The sequence below is a fragment of the Carcharodon carcharias genome, chromosome 4 (genome assembly GCF_017639515.1).
Source record: "Carcharodon carcharias isolate sCarCar2 chromosome 4, sCarCar2.pri, whole genome shotgun sequence".
NCBI classification, from domain to species: domain Eukaryota; kingdom Metazoa; phylum Chordata; class Chondrichthyes; order Lamniformes; family Lamnidae; genus Carcharodon; species Carcharodon carcharias.
Window position 1 is genome coordinate 49,905,329 of NC_054470.1, and position 20,289 is coordinate 49,925,617.

General features: G+C 44.9%; 1 protein-coding gene across 1 annotated transcript in view; it reads left to right on the forward strand.

The window, feature by feature from the left end:
* The window catches only part of dmrt1 (doublesex and mab-3 related transcription factor 1), a 151,610-nt gene that overhangs the window by 23,861 nt on the left and 107,460 nt on the right, over positions 1–20,289 (forward strand). The gene's annotated exons all lie outside the window — the stretch shown is intronic.

Genomic DNA, 20,289 nt, shown 5'->3' on the forward strand with positions numbered 1-20,289 from the left:
TGGAATTGATTGTCAATAGTAAAATTAAGAATTATCTGTGCAACAATAACCTGCTGAACAGCGTAGTTTCAGAAGGGAAAATGTCTGCCTGACCAAACTTCCTTGACTTTCTTGAGGAGGGGACATCCTAAGTGGACTGCAGAAAATCCGAGCTAGTTTTGGCGTTTGACATAACCTGGTCCTTTGAAGTTAAGTTCAAAGCTGGGAGGATTTGGGTAAACCCAGGGAATGGGTATGAAATTGGGTAAAGTGTAGAAAACATTGGAAACTTGTTACAGGAATTATGTTGGGCTGAAGGAAGAGAATTCCCACATATGGTGTGCAAAGACTCAGTGGCATTGAGATCACTGTTGTTTCTAATTTGCAGTAGACTTGGGGTGGAATCGCCTCAGATTTGCACTAAGTGTGGTAGCGGGCGGGTTAAATGATGTTTTACCCGCTGGCTGCAAAGGCGGCTTTTCATGCCGTACTGTCCCAAACCCACATCAATTATGCATTCCCTGGGATACACGCTGTTTCAATGGTGGGCGGGCTCCGATTCACCTGCCACACTGTCGCCTTGCCGTTTCATCCCACCAGGTACCACATTTAAAGTACAGCTACACTCAGTGCTTCCAGCCCAGGGCTGCAGCAAAGAAGACATGGCCCCGAAAGGCAAGAAGACTGTAGCCCTTGAGTGCCTTCTGGATGTTGTGGGGGCCCACTGTGATGTCCTCTACCCCCGCTCTGGCTGCAGGGATTTGCAGCAACATCGCCGCTCTGGCTTGGTAGGTGATGGCAGTGGTGATTAGTGCCAATGTTGCACAGAAGAGGTTGGCCATACAATGCAGATACAGGATGAATGATCTCATATGTGCAGTCAGGGAAAGGCAACCATCTCATCACTAGATTCATACACTCAAGCCCATCACACATTCATTGGTGCTTCACTCACTGCCAGCTCAAGGGACATCACCCCTCACTCTCTCACACACACGCTCACATGCCTTTCTGGCCTCATCTCCTCTGGAGACTGCCTCCTCAGCCCTCACCATCTTAAGGCCACTTGCACAGGTCAAATGTGCCTCCACACATACCCTGGGATATCCTCCTTCCACAGTACAGCCCTCGCCCTGCAGCCTCTTCCCTTGCCTGAGACCACTTCTCTCCCTTTCCCAAGCAAGCCCTAGCCCAGCAGCCATTGAAAAGCCACCCACATAGGGCTGATCTGGTATGTAGAGACCTGCCCATGAGCCCCTCTAAAAGTGATGTGGTTCTGTCTGTGAAGCCTGGCACTGATGACTGCGAGTGCTGCCCGAAGCAAGGTAGACAAACAAACCTTGAAGTCCTGAGCGAAGTGCAGCTCGCCAAGTGCAGTTGCTTATGTGCTGTTAAACACGTCGGCGTGTTTTCCCACCGGGGGGAATGAGTCTGACGGGCTGGCCATATAATGAAATGCTGACGTATTACAATGAGGTTCCTGAGTCTGATGGTGGAGGAGTGTGGCCACCATCGACGGGCTGAGTGGACAATCACAAGCTGGTTTCATGATGTGGTGAAACCGATTTTTGGTTTTCTTTCTCATGCCACCGAACATGCCCGATGCCAGTGGGCATTGAAAATCCTGTCCTTGGATTTATGCAATACGTTGACAAATGATATAAAACTGGTAAGGGCAGTGAATCTGAAAGAGGAAGCTCAAAAATGACTGAAGTTTGACAAAATATGTAAGTGAGCAGAAAAATGGCGGATGAGCAAAGTATTGGACATAGGAAGGAAAATGAACATTCCATGAGTGGTGTTGAAATAGCCAAAAATGAAATTAACATTGATCTAGGAACCTCAGCACTGAACGTGCTCAGGCAGTGCAGAGCAGCAGTCAACAAAGACAGTAGAATGATTAGCTATATGGCTAAGTGCAGGAGAACTTAAGTCAAAGGAAGTTGTGATCAAACTGTACAGTGCTCTGGTCTGACCACAAGGTGAGCACTACCTCCACAAGTGGTCGCTGAGATATAGGGGAGACATTCAAGTGCTAGTAGCAGTACGGCGTAGCACAGCAAAGCTAATCTCTAAATGCTGGCTGTCTGATTTGTGAGCTAAGACTTGAGAAACCTGGGTTGAAATTCTACTTCACTAGGACTGCAGGACTGCAGATAATAAAAAATTGAACGTCCACTATGTACCTTTGCCTAAATCTCCCTGGACTTAGTTAAGAAACAACTGAATGATACAATTGAGAGACTTTCTGGCCTTTATGGATGGGTGATGGGCTGAATGGCCTTCCTGATCCATAATTATAGTTGATGTTGAGATACTGCTTGAAGCAAGTTGTTAACTTTTGGAATAGACTGCCACCTAGTGCAGTGATTGTGTGCTTAGATGAATTGCTTAAATAAATGGATTTATATTGTGGTTTAACAGAAGACTTACCATCAGGGCAAGAGAAAAATGACTGTGATTTGCCAGATGGCGTCAGTAACCTATTTGTTGTTCCCGTTTAATTCCTTGTATTTCGATTTCACCATGTGTTAATAGATGTAGCTTGAACCGATACAAATAAGTATCCTCTTGTTCAGCGCCACTCAGTGTTACCTTTCCTTTCCACAATAAAGGCTTTGTAAACCTAACAATAAAATGTGGTTTAGAGGAGTGTTTTCTGAAGATTCTCTATTAATGAGTGTTAAAAACAAAGTTCTTTTAAATCACAATGTTGTGTGAAGGTATTGCAGCAGGGGTCTGATGTTCTCTCATTTTTAGTTAAAATATAAGCTCCTTCTGTAATTGCAGATTAGAACCTGTACAGATACTGTGCTAATATTAGTACAGAAGCAGCAGCAGATATCAACCAGTCAGGAAGAGTCGATGTGTGGAAGGAATTTATTCAAAAGAAGTTTTTTTCTGTTGTTATTGTGGCGCCCTTATCTAAAAGATAAAATGTTGACAATATGTTGGTAACATTTTTTTAAAGCAACATGGATTATTTTATGATTTTTACGTTTTGTGCATATTTAGTGGATTCTAGTTGAAGAGAATATATGGTCAAAGAGTTCAGTGCTATTAATTCCAGAAAGTTGCAACAAGTTACAATCTAATTAGAGTAGTTTCTGTTATGATTTTTTAATGAAAAGAAACAAATATGGAATGGGGTTTCAGATATTTAATTACACTAAAACAAACTCTAAACACTGTGAAAATAAATGCTTTCTAAATGTTTTATAAATTGTAAGATAGGTTTATAAACATGTTTTAGCTTTGCTGAATCCTGTTTAGTTTTGAAAGATCAAGACTTTAATAAATATCAATTACTGAATGATGGTTTTGTAAATATTGCTCTCTACTATAAACATTGTATTTTGACAGCAAGCTAAATTGCTGATTCTCCATGTCTGCTGCAAAGTTTTATTGGACCTTCACTCTGCTCTACTCAAGTACTAATGTTTGTAGATGCAAGTAGAGTCCCAATTTCTGTAAATTGAATTTTGGCTTGGCTCAGAGTGTGATCATTAAATGGTATTAAAACTTACTTTGATGTATCTTTATATTTGAAGTAAAACCTCAATATATCAAAACAATTTAGCGGCTAAAGTGAATATTCTATCTTTTGAGGAAGGAAAATGGTGCAGCTGCTGGGACAGTCTTGATGCTGAAACCCTCTGTAATTCGCTCGACTTGACCTGGTTTTAGCACTTCTTCTGGATTTCCAGATGTGCTGTGAGAACAATCTCTCCGGTCAATTCAGTTGTTCAAAAGGTTGAGTGCAGAGTTCAGATCTAAAAGTGTGAGAGCATCACAGTGTTATTTTGCTTTTTTGCCTCAGACTCAAAACTGCTACATCGTAGAGGTCAGAAAGGCTTAGATTTGTGGCTTCGAACCAAAAAATAATAATGACTTGTTGGATAACAGGGCAGTGGAGTTAGCAGGACAACATTTGTACATGTAACATTGATTTGACATTGACTTAATGAAACCAAGCACAAACCTTTCACATTGAATGGAAAATGCAATATACAGTCTTTACTCAGAGAGTTGTGAATCTTTGGAATTCTCTGCCCCAGAGGGCTGTGGATGCTCAGTCATTGAATATGCTTATGGTAGAGATTGATAGATTTCTGATTAACAATAACATAAGGGGTTATGGGGATAGCGTGGGTAAAAGGCATTGAAGTTTTTGATCAGCTGTGAGCGTATTGAATAGCGGATCAGGCTCGACGGGCCGAATGGCCTTCTCCTGTTCCTATAAAGCTGATACACATTTAAAATTATAAGAAGTAAAGTTTGTATTCCAATTCTGTAATGATTATGCCTTGGTTATTCTTCACCAGTAGTATGTAATGTTTATTTTTGGCTATGGAATGAGTTCAGTCTTTTGTGCTTGCCTTTAGCTGATGACCATGGCAGATGTTGGAGACAGTGTACTTTGCGCAGAGAGCTCTTGCATTTTTCTTGTTTATATAAATCAGCAGTTATTGTTTCCTGCATCGTGCGTACAGTAAATAGTGTGACAATGCAATCCTTGAGAAAAATGGGGAATCAGCATTTGACGTCTTCAAGGGTAATCGTGTTGCAGCCCCCGATCACTGCTGCAGAACACAGTGTTTCTAACCAGAGATTTACAGCTCCTTCTGATTTGGCAAGTGTTCCCTGAATGTTGCGAGGCAGGCCACTTAGGTTTAGAAACATTTCAGGAGTATTTTCATTTCTGGTGTATGGCGAACAAACAGCTCCATCCTTTGCTTTTCTGCGCTGTTGCCAAATACCTATGGTTTCCTTTGGAGCGACACTTGAGATTTGGTAACAATCTCTTTTGTTGATGCTTATCACCAACGTAAATTCAAACTAAAACTGAGTGACCTGTTCCTCAGGAAGTGTTCAAATTAACTTAATCGTACTCAGTCCTGGCAGATCTTTGTGGCAGGGTTTTTTTTCCCTTGCAGATCCTCTAACACAGTTGCCTTGAAATGGGGAATCCCAATTTTTTTCCAGATACATTTTTGCAGATCAAAAGTTGTAATATGTTCTGTAATTTGTAAGTATAAATAAATTTTCACAAGCTTTTAGATAATGGTTGAGTTTTCTCTTTGTGCGGATACCGGACACCTTTTGGACGTTCTTCGTAATATAAGCATCAGAATAGTGTAATGAGGTTACTTTTTGAAAGTGTGTGTAAAACGTGGCTTACCAAAATGGCAAACAGTTAAATGTCTGTGTAATTGGTCATATCATTATAACAGTTACTTGTTTCCTCACAACAGGTGAACTTTCACATTTTCAATTGTAGTCCCTTTTTTATTTTGCGATACAATCAAATAGGGTAATTTGCTAACAAGCCATCCAAACTGTTCAATTTAATTTTGCTGTACAATCTATTTTCAGATATTCCGCATCTGTGTATTTTACTGTAGGTGAAACTGGCAGCAGTCCTTTTTCTTTACAAAAATGCATGATATTTTACACAACGTGTGTAAAGATTCATCTGTAAATCAGTATGGTTAGTGCTAGGTGTGGTTTGGCTCCAAGTATAATCTGTGGTTTGGTTGTAGATTTCAACTGGTAATAAATTGCAAAACACAGTTACAGATGGCTAGCAAGATGTTTTAATGCTGTAATATATTTGAGGGCCTAATAAACATCATAAAACATGTGCGTTTATTAGCACCATCCAGAACCCTTGAGGATGTTGCACTCTTCGGGAAAAGAACTCCAAGCTGTGCTCTTTTTTTGGTAATTATTTTAATAAAACACATACTTATAAATTTTCCAGGCCTGAACAGCCTCTTTTCGGATTTTATTGCCTGGAGTTTCTGTCTTCTGTTGTCAGCAGTTTTTAGCATTACATCTTCATTGTTTAGTGACGGAAAGATGCCAGGCTCTAAAGTTGCTAGATTGACACTGTAACAGTCAGCAGGCAGAGCAGAGCAGAATTTACAGAGGCTGTGAGGCCCTCAATAGAAGATGGTAAATTATTTCCAGTTTCATCTTTGAGAAAAGTTGAAGCTATTCTTTTTGTCATTAGTTTGTGGCCTCAGGAGAGGAGCAGCACTAGCACCAGCAGAGGTGTAAAAGCTCCTGTTGCCCAGAAATTCCTCCGAGGGCCACATTTATCTTAAGGACAAAGCTTTGCATCTGTAAATGGCTTTGCTTCCTGGAAAAATTTAATGCACGGAGGAAAAAACGTGAAGAAGTACTGGCTGACAACATGGAATTGCAATCCACCAAATTATCTGACCCCTCAGCTAGATTTGTGCCTTGTAACCAAGTGGGATGCTGACAATGCATGTTCTTGTAAGATTGAAGTAGAACTAATGTATCCAAAAAAATTGTCAGTTGTCAAATCTTCATCTAATAAGAAACACTACGGACTAGTTTGGTGAGCTTATGTAAAGAATGAACTTGAAATCTGTGTGTGATTAGTTTGATTTGCTTTGCATGTAAAACTGCATGGTTTTTAATTACTTAAAAAAATGCAGGCACACATCAGATCTAACTGCCAAATGCAAAGTAAAATAATACTGGACTTATGGGGGAAGTCTCCAACTATGTAACTGGACAGGAATCTGGGGAGCAGATTGTTCACCCGCTATAGACCCTGTTGGTGGAATGAAAATAATGCGGGTTCTATAAAAGACAGGTGACTCACTCCACCAGATTACTGCCTAGCTAGTGACGTTGGAAGATAGCCCCGTTTAATTTTGTGCAGAGGAATATTCATTTGCTCATCTGATCGGAATTTATATAAAACAAAAGACAATTGCACTGTTCCATTCAAATGTTTCAGATGTAGATCTGTTCACTGGAACTAGAAGAATAAAAGGAGTACTGAATGTTCCCACACCATGAGCAGTTGGCTAGTGGTCTGTTGCTTTCCTTTCTTGTGGTTTATCTCCTTTGTGCCTAACTCCAAGAACCTTTGCCTTGGCCTTTGTATTGTGCAATAGATTGTTTTTAACCCAATAGTGTTGCAGACTAACAGTTAACCTTTTTCACTGAAGCCAATTATACATGCATATTTATCCAGTTTCAAGTGTTATGGGTAGTTTTTGCTCATTGTATTTTGTCAGTAGGTACATTGGAGACTTGTTGCTTGCTATGGACTGATTCAGTACAAAAAAATACATGTAACTGGACGTACATATGCAGGGAAATACTGCGGATGCTGGAAATATAAAATAAAAACAGAAAATGTTGGAAATGCTCAGGAGGTCAGGCAGTGCCTGTGTAGAGAGAGAAAGAGGGCGGAACTGTCCCAGATTTGCATTAAGTGTGTCAGTGTGAGTGAAAACAGTCATTTTATCCACTGGCCTCAATGGTGGTTTTTTGCGCTGTATCGTTCCCTTCCTATCTCATTAATTATGCAGCCACAGGATACATGCCATCTCTCTGGCAGGTGGCCTCCGATTTGCGCCAGGCAGTTACCTCGCCGCTTCCTCACACTATATGCCATATTTAAACTGCAGTCGCGTGCACGCTTGCAGCCCAGGAATGCTCTGGTGAAGATATGGCCACAAAAGCCAAAAAGAGTGCAGCCCGCAGATTCAGTGACGCAATCCTGGGACGCCTTCTGGACACCGTGGAGGCCTGGCGCAATGTCCTCTACCCCCGCACTGACCGCGGGAAACCCATCAGTCTCACCTCTCCGGCGTGGAAGGTGGTGGCAGAGGTGGTCTGTGCCAATGCTGCACACAAGAGGCTGGCCATCCAATTCAGAAAGAGGATGAATGATATCATTTGTGCCGCCAGGGTAAGGCAACCATCCCATCACTCTAAACTCACAAGCCCATCACACATTCACTGGCATCTCACTCACTGCCAGCTCAAGGGACATCACCACTCAGTCTCTCACACACACCCTCACATCACCATCTGACCTCATCTCCTCTGGAGACTGTCTCCTCAGCCCTCACCATCTTGAGGCCACTTGCACAGATCAGCACGTATCCCCACACATACCCTGGGAAGCTCCCCTTTCCCAGTACAGCCCTCATCCTGCAGCCTCCTGCCTTGTTTGAGGCCACTTCTTCTCTGTTCCTAAGCAAGTCCTAGCCCTGCAGCTGTTGAAAAGCCGTCCCCCACCTTATGGCTGGTCTAGTAGATAGAGATCAGCCCATGAATGCCCCTAAAAGTGATGTGAAGCTGCCTGCAAATACTGATGCTGATGACTGCAAGTCCTTCCTGAAGCAACATGGACAAACAAACCTGGAAGCCCTGAGCAAGTCACTTATGTACAGTTGTGAAACACATTGATGTGCATTCACACTAACGTGCCCGGATGATCCATCATGGTGGGATGATTCTACGAGCTGGGCTTAATAAAGAAATGCTAAAGTATTAAAATTAGGCTCCCGATGTGCAGCAGTGAGAAACGCGGTGGAAGGGACAATTGCTAACTGGTTTCACGCTGCCGTAAAACCGATTTTAGGCCTTCTCGCCATATTGTCTGCTTGCGCCCACCATGACACCTGACGCCAGCGGGACCTGAGTCCTACCATGAGTTTATCTTTCAAATCACTGAAGTGAGAACCGGCAGCTGTGGAGCCTTGGGGAGGTGGAGGCTGCTGAGGCAGGTCCGTCACAGCAAAGGACCTGCACAGACTACAGAAAAATAAAGACTCAGGAAGCCCGTAGGGACATCTGGATGGAGAGGAAACTCCTCTGTAGGATCAGATCTCGCAGCACTTGTGGTCTTCCTACCACTGGGTCATTGTGCTTCTGGCTCTGATGGCACCCGGCTTGGTACGGGTTGGAAAACGCCAACGATGCATCAAAATTGCCCTTAACTGGGGCCTTTGCCAGCCCAGTTGGCTGCCTACCTCTCTGGAACATGTCAGGAAATTGTTCTGCCATGGCTCCCCTTTCACCCAACCCCCCCCCCCCAACCCTGTCTCCTTGGGACCAGGAAAATCTAACCCATTAACTCTGTTCCTGTATACCCAGATTCTGCCTGACCTGCTGGGTGTTTTCAGCATAGTCTGTTTTTAATACACATAGAAGGACTGACTATTGAAAATAAATAATGAGATGCAGGCAGACTTCCATGTGCACACAATAAGAATTGTTTACTGCATTTAGAGATTTATCTTAAAAATTTTGGCATCTGCCTTCCACAGGGGAAAAAACCACATCCGAGTGCATGACATATTGGTCTGAAAGAGTTGCCAAAAGGCACTCGAGGACAGTCCAGGAATGGCTCTGCCTCATAATTTCCTTATTTTAACCTCTGCTTCAGAATATTGCAATGCCATGGCATACAGGGCTATGAGCCTAGTGCTGGAAAATGGGATTAGAATAGTTAGGGACTTGTTTGACCGGCGCAGACTCGATGGGCTGAAGGGCCTTTTTCTGTGTTGTAGACCTCTATGACTTTATAATCTGAGCTCAGATGTGCATTTCATAGCTATGTGAATGAGGCTGTAAATTCATTGGATTGGGAGATGAGCCTTCTCCCTCAATTTTCTGTGATGTCGCGCAAGAAGTAAAAAAAACTGCTTTATAAAGCTTATGCGATTTCTTTGTATTAGTGCTGTAAATGGAGAGGACTGATCTTAGTGTGGGAATGGAACACTGCATTTTGATGATCCGGTAACAAAAGCACACAATCCTGGTTAGGTTTAGAATCATTAGATGGAGGCCCATCTCTCTTTGCTTTGCTCCAACAATGTTCTCCGGTCCCAATCTCAGAAGAACACCTTCTACTGCACCAGTATGACAATCTTGCGTTTGCCTCACCAGCAATCCTGTGGCCTCTGAATGAGATCGATAAATTATTTTTAAAATTTTTCTTTCACGGGATGTGGGCGTCACTGGCAATGCCAGCATTTGTTGCCTATCCCTAATTGCCCTTTGAAGGCAATTAAGAGTCAACCACAATTCTGTGGACCTTGAGCCACATGTAGGCTAGACCGGATAAGGACAGCAGATTTCCTTCCCTGAAGAGAAATAGTGAACCTGATGGGTTTTTCTAACGATCGATGATAGTTTTATGGTCATTACTGAGATAAACTTTCAATTCCAGGTTTTTCTTGGATTAATTTAATTTATTGAATTGAAATTCCACCGGCAGGTTGATGATATTTGAACCCATATCCCCCATGCATTAACCTGGGACTCTGGATTACTAGTCAAGTGACATTCCCAATATGCCACCATCTCCCTGTATAATTACTGCTGAATTTGGGTTGGTTTTGTTTTCTAAGCTCATGCCCTTTTGGAATTGGATTCAGACTGTCCAAAAACATTGTAGCCATTGTATAGAGAAAAAAAGTCATCTTATTTCTGTTAGCTGCATATGCTGTTGAGTTTCAGAAATGAAGATCAAAGCCTAACCGATTACATTCCTCAGTTCCATAGAGTTAGTGTTGTGGGTTAGACACAGCTCTGATCTCTTGGGATAGAAAAAATGAGGAGGACTTGACTGCAAAGTTTAGTTTTGCCACTTTCACCTCTTCTCTGAGGTCACTCAGGATACCTCAGGTAACAGTTGCTTTCATCCAAGTTGCCAGACTTCAAGGACAGAATTTTGAGTTCGATGGGCGGGCCCGGTGGGCAGGCCCAGGAGCGGCTGGGAAATGGGCTGCTGCCTACGATTGGGTCCCGACCGTGATTTCACACTGGCGGGCCAATTAAGGCCTGCCCACCGTTAAATATGGCTTCTCACTGGTCAGGAAGGGCCGGGCTGGGGCCTGTTGGCCACTGGACCCAATGGCGACTTAGTGGCTGGTTAAAAACAGCCTTGGCAGCCCTTGGAAGGCTGCCATGGAAGAATGCCTGTTCTGCATTAGCAAAGTGATGGAGTCGAGTGTGGCTGGAGATGCCAGGAGGGAGGGCAGCTCGGGTGGGCACTCGGTCCTCCTGCTTTTTGGACGAGTGCCTCGTGGTCCTCCTGGAGGGTCACCCTTGTCCCCTGAGATGGGAGGAGGAGGCCACTGCACTTCACAAAGAGGGCATGGGAGGAGGTGGCAGCGCTGGTTAGCAGCCATGACATGGTATGGCACATGTGGGTGGAGTACCGGAAGAGGTTCAATGACCTGCCGTGCTCAGGAAAGGTGAGTCTTGGCTTGGATCAGTGTGCAGAAGTGTTAAGATGTGGCCGTCTCCCCATGGAGCTCAGGGGTGCTAGAGTCTGAGCGCCAACTGTCAATAACGCCTGAGCTGGTCAAGGGGGTGAGCCCTGTCTGCTTGGACTGAGTGCCTTGCGGCTCGAGGGCCACGACTCATATGTGCCCTGCGAGGTGTTCCTCAACTCAGGTTGGCCAGGCTGCAATGGCGCTGCAGGTAGAGAGTGGACTAATCAATGCTGCTCTGTCCTTTCAGGAGAAGACAAGCCATAACCAATCGGAGAGGTCATGGACAGGCGGAGGCTCACCCAACCTGCTGCTGCTCACCAGGTTCGAGCAGGATGCCCTTGAGCTGGAGAGCCAGCATGATCCACGTGCAATCAGGCGTGGAGAGGCGGGGGTGCCAAACGACGGTAAGAGTTTAGTGCACAGAGGTGAGAGTTTTGGATTGTGCAACCATTCTAGTATAGTCTCTTCATTGATGTGAGCCTTGAATCTGGAGTCACCATTGATCATTGGGAGACGCTGGCACCATGATGCAGATCTTTGTTGTCTCACCAGGGTGCCTGGCATGCACAGTGACAGTGTGATGACTTTAACTAATGACATGTCCTTGTTCTCCCTTTTAGATTCGCCTGCACATATTTGCTCTCTGGACCCCAAAGGGCCACCCCTGACACCGGAGGACCACCTAGCTTCATTTTCACCTTTGTCACACCCGCTCTCTGAACCAGGCACCGACGCAGATACCAGCATCTCGGTGGGCATTAGATCGGCGACTAGAATGTTGGTGCACATTGATGAGGGCACTTCACACTCGATTGAGGTGCAGTTGGAGGCAGAGAGTGCTCAAGGCGCTGCGGTCAGAACTGCTGGGGACCAGGACAATGCTGAGTCGCGGGCAGATGATGAGCCTCTGGAGTGATCCATTAGATGGCAGATGCTGGTGTCCAGTGGGATGTGCAGGAGGATCTGGCGGAGATCCATTAAGGTCTGCATCCCATGGTCTCCGTTGTGAAGGAGGCCATGTGGAGCATGAGCACTGTGTTGACCCTCATGGCCGAGGGCACTGCCTCCTCCATTGAGAGAGTGGTGACTCATGGAGAGGCAGCTCCAGAACAGAATCAGGGGTGCAAGCCATCACACAGACGATGCCCTCAAGGGCCACTGGCAGTGCGGGAGATGGATGAGGCACCTGGTATACCAGCTAAGTGCCCGTCATCAGTGGTGAGCAGAGGTCCAGAGCGACTTCACGTTGGCACATGAGTTGCTTGTTGTCTCTGGGGCCTCCTCTGCCCCTCCGCCAGTGACCGATGCATCTGATGAGGCTGTGATGAATGGGGAGATGCCGGCCGTGGCACTGGTGGGAACAGCACAGGCTCCACTGGCCATAGGAAGACCGCCAAGGACGTCAAGGCCAACAGGACAGCAGAGTCAGCAAGCTGTCTCCAGTGCCGGTGCCAGCGAGGGAGGGAGCTCCAAGATGTAGCACTTAGAAATGTAAGTTAAAGGTACCATGAGCACAAGAGGGATAGTTCACGGGTGATTTTCTAATCATTTATGTTTGGCTTATATGTCTGCTGGTGTGGACATCAGAACCAGTAATGGTAATGTCATTATGCTTTCAGTATGACAATAGCAATAAATTTGCTTTGGCTCTAATGGCCTGAGTATGCTTCACTTTTTTTCTTTCCGGTGCAGGGTATGCTGGTATGAACCGCTGGACATGAGTGGCTCGATACTTTATTGCACAGGCACTGAGCAGACTTTGCTTGCAAATGCAAAGGTCATTTCAGACATCCGGGGTGGAGGTGGCAGCCCTGGCATGAGCTGGAAGCAGATCTTTGGTAACCTAACTGAAGGAGCATTGGATCAAGGTGTCCCTGCCTCCCTGGAGATTACCGAGGTCTGCCTCCACGCCCTCAGCGTTCTCACTGTGCTCCTCTTCTGACTCACTACTGGATTCATCACCTGTGGCCTGTGCAGCTGCATCAACATCCTCCTCCTCCAGTGGGTCCCCCCTTGCCAGTGCCAGATTGTGGAGAGCACAGCATGCAGCCACTATCAGTGACATCTGCTCTGGGGGGTATTGTAGTGCACCCCCTGAACGGTCCAAGTATGAGGAGCACATCTTGAGAAGCCTTTTGTCCTCTCTACCACCTCCTTTGTGGAGGCATGACTCCTATTATAACACTGCTCTGCCTCTGTGCTTGGGTGGTGGAGAGCCTCGGCAGCTGGGAGTGTCTCAGGATGTAAGCGTGTTGGGTATCTTGCACAGATTTGCACAATCTGCATTCTGTGATCACACACTATCGGCACATTCATGGATTGGAATCCCTTCCTGTTGACGAAAGCATCTGACTTATCCACTGGATCTTGATGGCCACATGTGTGCAGTCGATGGCATCCTGGACTCAGGGGATCCCAGCAATCGCTGCAAAGCCTCTGGCTCACTTAGCCTGTCTGGCCTCGTCAATTCGGTAAAGAATAAACATCAGTACCTGCCTGAACAGAGCTTCTGTCACCAGCTTGACACAACTGGGGACAGTTGATTGGGAGACTCCACACAGATCCTCCACTGATCCCTGGAAAGAGCCGGAGGCATAGAAATTGAGGGCCACTGACCTTCAGAGCCACTGACATGGGTTTTCCACCCACACAGTCGGAGGTGATCTCAGGCCCAATCATCTAACAAACAGAGGTGACAGTCTCCCTTGTGAGGCAGAGCTTCCTTCGGCATTGCACCTCAGACATATTGAGGTAGCTGCATTGCAGCCTGTAAACCCTGGCAGCAGGATAGTGGCATCTTTCGTGGCCCCTTCCGCGTTGGACTAACCTGCTGGCCCTGCAGCCCTTGTGCCTGTGCTGCTCTCCCACAGGTCCCTCCCCTGGAAGCTGCATTGGGAAACCTGACCTCCTCTCCCTTCTGCCCCTCTCTTCCTCCTCAGCGGAGGTGCCATATCGGAGACTACAGTCTCCATTACCAGGGTAAGGGAAGGCTGTCTGATACCTGGAAGGGTCCACATGGCCTGAATCCTCTGGGGGCCTTGAAGGCACCAATAAGCCCTGCAGTGAAGCCTGGAAATGCTAAGAATGAAGGCTTGAACAGAGATGAAGCTGCCAAGTATCAATAAGCAACCAGCAGCAAATTATCTACAAAACTCCTCACTACTCACACTGGCAATGCTGCTGACCCTTTTTATGTCGCCCTCCGATGAGGTTAAGCAAGTTGTTGGCTGCCCGCCTGCCCGTTCTGCCCATGCGATGAGTGCGAAATCACATGGGCAATGTAAAATATAGTTTAATTGCCTTTTTAATGGCCTTAACTGGCCTTGTAATTAATGGTGGGCACGGCTCCAACTCGTGCTTGTGCCTGCTGACCGAATTATCCCCTAAGTGCGCGATGACGCTGGGAAGCTCACTCGATGTCACCATGCGCTATTTTATGCTCGAGCAGGTCGGGTACGTGCTCACCCACTCAGCGAAAGATTCTGCCCCAAGCATGAGCTTAGATATTGTAGGTACTGTTCGACTGTTTGGAACATAACAGCTCTCTTTTCACTGCCATTCATTCATATCCATTCCCCAGCAGAAGTCACTTGATGGTAATTAAGGGCAAGAACTCCAGATAAACTCCCTTCCCCCATCTCAGTGATGACATTGTAGTTTCTGCCTGAGTTTCAATCAGCTAAATCTTAAGAGTTAATATAATATTATTGTGATACAGGAAGATGTTTTGTGTAACACCAGAACGGAAGATGTGGGGAATATTATTATAATGTAAAGTGACAGAGGTGGTACTTAATTTAAGGACTAACTTTTGTGCCTCAGATCACTGGCTTATGGAATGGACTGCTGTCAAGTACAGAAATACTGACTTCTTTGGAGGATTTGGAATCAATTTCTGAGTCACTAAAGAGCAAAAGGATATGAGTTTTGCATTGGAAAATTTTAAACAATTTCTTAAACCAGGTCTTGAAATAGCCTAAATGTCAGAAAGAGATCGGTGCGCTGAGTTGCCTTTTATTTATTGGTGGTGTGTTTTTATATTCTTGAAGGATAGTTATATGTGGCTGTCAGTCACACCACACAGCTCATATTTGAGTCAAGCTACAACCAGATAAGACACTAATATCAGCAAATTTCTTTCCCAGCAACCACATAATGACCAAGGCTATGTTTTGAATTGCGTTGACACAGAAGCGGCAGTACAGTATAATGCGAGATTGACATCTTTGTGCTTCTGGCACCCGTTGAGCTTTTCACTGGGTGTCACATAACCCCAGTTCAGAAGCAAGTTAAATTCACGAAGTGCCCAGGTGGCGCATCCCACTGCCTAGGAAATTATAAATTATCTTTTGACTTCCTTTAATGTTTTAAGATAAACAGTTGTATCACTGGCTCTCTTATAACATCACGAGTGTAGCTGATGTCGACCTTCTTGCATACAACCATGAAGAACTCCAGTGCCACTGAGCTAAGTGAAAGGTACCACTGGTAGTATAACTTGGTCGTTCAGAAACTGGTATTTGTGGCATAGAATTTCATAAGCTATGTAAGTTATGAGAGATTTTTTAAAACTTCATAAAGTCAGACAATCATTACAGACCTGGAAGTAGTTTTAAAATATGTATGACCACATGAATCTCTCTGATAAATCAGTATTTATATGTAAAAACTCAAGAATGCAAGAATAAGTAAAGCTGAGAAAAGGCAATTTGACTAATTGGTGCACAGTTAATATTTTAACACACCGAGCCTACTGTCCAATGTCCCTCAGTAACTTCAACCACATTGCTTGGCTTCATAGAATATTTCAAGCATCGGGTATGCTAAACATAAGCATCTGCTTTCGATATGATTTTTTTACTCATTTAAATTTATATGCCCAGGTCCATCGACTTGACCTATTTTGAATGACGAGTGAGATCACCATTTCATATTTTATAGAGCTCACTGTGGTCCAAATGGATCGATAAACTGCACACTCTGATCTAACACTGATTCCAGCAATGTCATGTCACTGCATTGACACATACCTCTCTCCTATCCAGCTAGGTCCTGGCATTGTTAAATCACTGCGTCAACATAAACCACACTTCACACTTCAATCCAAAAGTGATTCGAGCAGTTGGAGCTGCAGAGTTTCAGCAACAATTATTTGGCTTTCTGCCACGTCATGAGGGTAGGTGTTGAACTGTGCATACTTGAGGCATGTACAGCAATTGAGACCCAAGCTCATGGAAGTGGGTTTTCCTCTGTTCTACTTGGATGCAAATAGTCATTTGGACAGAGCGTAGAGGAAAGTTGGGTTGGGAGGATTGTGATGGCGCTGTCGTTTTTCTATCTGTAAAACCAGATGGGCTCTCTTATGGACATGAGGTTCACCGTACACAATTTTCTTTTGTGCGCTCTACTCAAAGCACAACAGCGAAGATCGCCCCAGGTTCATGCCTTCAGTTTGGTAGCAATGCACTCAGATTTTATGATAAGATGCTCACTATAGCTCTTGGAATTGGTTCCTAATAGCTGCTGTTCCCCTAGTAAAGTCTCAGTCCCATGCGTGTCATTCATCTCACAATCAACCACTCATTGTCTTCTGAAAGGGGATATAAGCAGATGCCGTTAAGGGTTGAGTTGGCTCCAAGATGGCAAGCCTGGTGATGGGAGTTTGAGCCTAATGTGATTTCTGTAGCATTGTTATGACATGGAGGTCTAGTATTCTAAGATTCTGCTAATGTGTGAGCTCCCGCCAATTGATGGAATCTGGAAAGGCAGACTTGTCACAGGGCTGAGATTGTTCTCCCTGTGCTCTATTGAGTAACAGTTTGGATGGTTGTAGCTGGTCAAATAGTAGGAAAGAAGCTTAGTAATTCCATATACTGATAAACTACAGTTAAATTTAAAATGTACGCTGCACACATTGGCCCCTAAGCTGTAGCTCTTGCTAACCTGCACTTAACGAGATGAAGATTTAGACAAACAAAATGTGTCCTTATGGGGAGAAAATGTACAAATCTATATCAAAGGAGCATAAACTACAAGTAGTTTAATTGTCTGATGGAGTAGTGGGGTTTCTGTGCATGCCAGACATCTAATTGACTAAAGAAAAATGGTGTAAACCCTGCAATGCTTATATTTATGGGGATAAAAGTTTATAGCATTCTCACAAAGCTTCTTGAGAAATGAAAGCAACGTTTGACGTTTTCGGAATATGTGCTGGGAAGGAAATGTCAGCTTGTACTCATATTAGTCTTCGTCTAATTTTATGTATTAAAGTTGATATTTTAAAATAATCTTTGACAAAATGCATTTAATTTGGAGGTAGGTAAAAGTGACCTATTGTGCTTGGGTGAAAAAGACGATTTTTGGAAGATGTTTTGAAGAGCAGATTATTGTCAGCAGGAATAAAGACCATAATTTCAATAAATCCAAGACAAAATTAACAAAAGAACTCTATTTTCCTTATTGCTTAGACTCTCGCAATAATCAGTGATTACTTTTACATTATAAATTGCATGGATATATTGATGATTAAAATATTTTAAAACTTTGAAGAAATTATTTTTGGCACATTAGTACAGTAAAATGCAGTACAGCACAGTCTGAGGCACTACCCTGCAAAAGAGACAGCACAGGATGTTCCCTAATGTAATGTTCTTGACGGGTTTACTGTACCCAATGTACAAGGAATGGTACTTGTCATGGTAATCATAGTTAGTTCAATGGAAGGTCCACAGCTAACAAGAAATTATGAAATGTGTTCAACACAGCTGAAATTTTCATCTGATTCATGAGGTGTAAAGTGGAGCTGTCAGATTTCACCCTTGGTACAAACTCTGTCCCCATTCCAACAATTGCACCCCCTTCCTTAGCTGCTGTTTTGTGCAGAACCAGATTGTTTTCGCCTGCACCCGATACAACTCTAAGATGAACTTTCACGCCTAGCTCTATCCCACAGTTCGCTTACTTCACCTCTGTACCATTGCCCTCCTTCGCTCCTACCTTTCAACTCAACTGCCAATGAAACCCTAATCCATGCCTTTCCTTCCTCCAGACTTGGCTACTCCAGTGCTCTCCTACCATTCCATCCTGTACCCCCCTTATACTTCAGCGCATCCAACACACTACTACCCATGTCCTTTCCTGCACCACGAACTGCTCAGCTACATTAGCAACATATGGATTTTAAAATTCTCATCGTTGTGTTCAAAGCCCTTCATGGCCTCTTTAACTCTGTGGCCTCCCCCAGCTCTACAACTCTCTGAGATAGCTGTGCTCCTCCAATTCTGGCCCCATGCACATCTCTGATTTTCACCTCTCTACCTTTGTTGGCCATGTCATCAGCTGTCTTTGCCCTAGGCTTTGGAATTCCCTCCCTAAACCTTTCCACCTCTACCTGTCTTTCCTCCTTTAAGATGCTTCTTAAAACCTACCTCTTTGATGAATCTTTTGGTTACCTATCTCTTTATATAATATCTCTTTATGTGACTTGATGCCAAACTTTGTATGATAATACTCCAGTGAAGCACCTTGGAAAGTTTTTGCTGTTAAAGTCACTGGGGCAAATCGTCCCAGATTTACACTGTGCTGCAGCTGGTAGGAAAAGTGATGTTTTACCTGCCGTCCACAATGGTGGCTTTTCACGCTGTATCATCCCAAACCCACCACGTCAATTATGCATTCCCTGGATACATGCTATTTTGATGGCAGACGGGCTCCGATTCACCTGCCAGCACCTGCCGCTTCATCACACCAGGCACCACCTTTAAAGTACAGGCTCGCTTAGTGCTTCCAGCCCAAGGCTGCAGCAGAGAAGACGAGGCCTCGAAAGGCAAGAAGACTGCAGCTCTCGAGCGCCTTTTGGACGCCATGGAGGCCTGCTGCGATTTCCTCTAATCCGGCTCTGGCCTCAGGGATTTGCAGCAGCATTACCACTCTGGATTCGTAGACGATGGCAGTGGTGATCAGTGCCAGTGCTGCACAGGAGAGGTTGGCCATCCAATGCAGATAGAGGATGAATTATCTCATCCATGCTTCCAGGGTATGGCAACTATCTCATCACTCCAGACTCACACAGTCAAGCCCATCACACATTCACTGGCATTTCACTCACTGCCAGCTTAAGGGACATCATCACTCACTCTCTCTCACACATACCCTCATGTCCATCTGGCCTCTTCTCTGGAGACTGCCTCCTCAGCCCTCACCATCTTGAGGCCACTTGTACAGATCAACATGTGCTCCCACACACACACTGGGATAGCCGCCTTTCCCAGTACAGAACTTGCCCTGCAGCTCCCTTGCCTGAGGCCACTTCTCCCCTTTTCCCAAGCAAGCCTATCCCAGGGGCCATTGAAAAAGCCAACCCCAGTTTATGGCTGGTCTAGTAGGTAGAGACCTGCCTGTGAGCCCCCCTTAAAGTGATGTGGTGCTGTTTGTAAAGCCTGGTGCTGATGACTACGAGTGCTCCCCGAAGCAAGGTAGGCAAACAAACTTTGAAGTCCCGAGTGAAGTGCAGCTCACCAGGTGCACGCCTTATATATGGTGTTGTGAAACACGTTGGCATGTTTTCCCACCCATGTGGGCGGATGATCCAGTGTGCAGTGGGCGGGGAGGGAGGGGAGACAATTCCAGTGGGCTGGCCTAATAATGATATGTAGATGTATTACAATGAGGTTCCCGACGTCCAATGGCGGGAAAAGTGGCCAGTCATTGGTAGGCTGAATGGACGATTGCAAACTGGTTTCACACTGTCGTGAAACTGATCACGCCATATTATCTGCTCACGTCACTGAACACACCTGATGCCAGTTGGCACAGAAAACCAGCCACTATATAAATGCAAGTTGTTGTTGGCTCATGTTCAAACCCCTTCGCGACGGTGTTCTTCCCTGTCTCAATAACTTTCTCTAGCTCCAAGCACGCCACTCCCCAAACTGTTCCGCTGATTCTAGTTTCTTGTACAACCCAGCCTCCATTGCCCTTGCAGCGACAGCTGTGCCTTCAGCTACTGGGTCCCCATTCTCTGGAATTCCCTTTCTGAACTGCTCTTCTGCACTTCCCTTCCTTCCTTTAAGACTCTCCTTTAAAAAAAACCTACCTCTTTATGATCAAGCTTTTGGTCAGCCTTCTAACTTCACCTTTGACACAAGATTAGTTATTGTTTTGACTACACTCTGCTAAGCATCTTCAGACATCCTATGTTAAATACACTATATAAATGCAAGTTGTCATAGAACAATTAAAAACACAA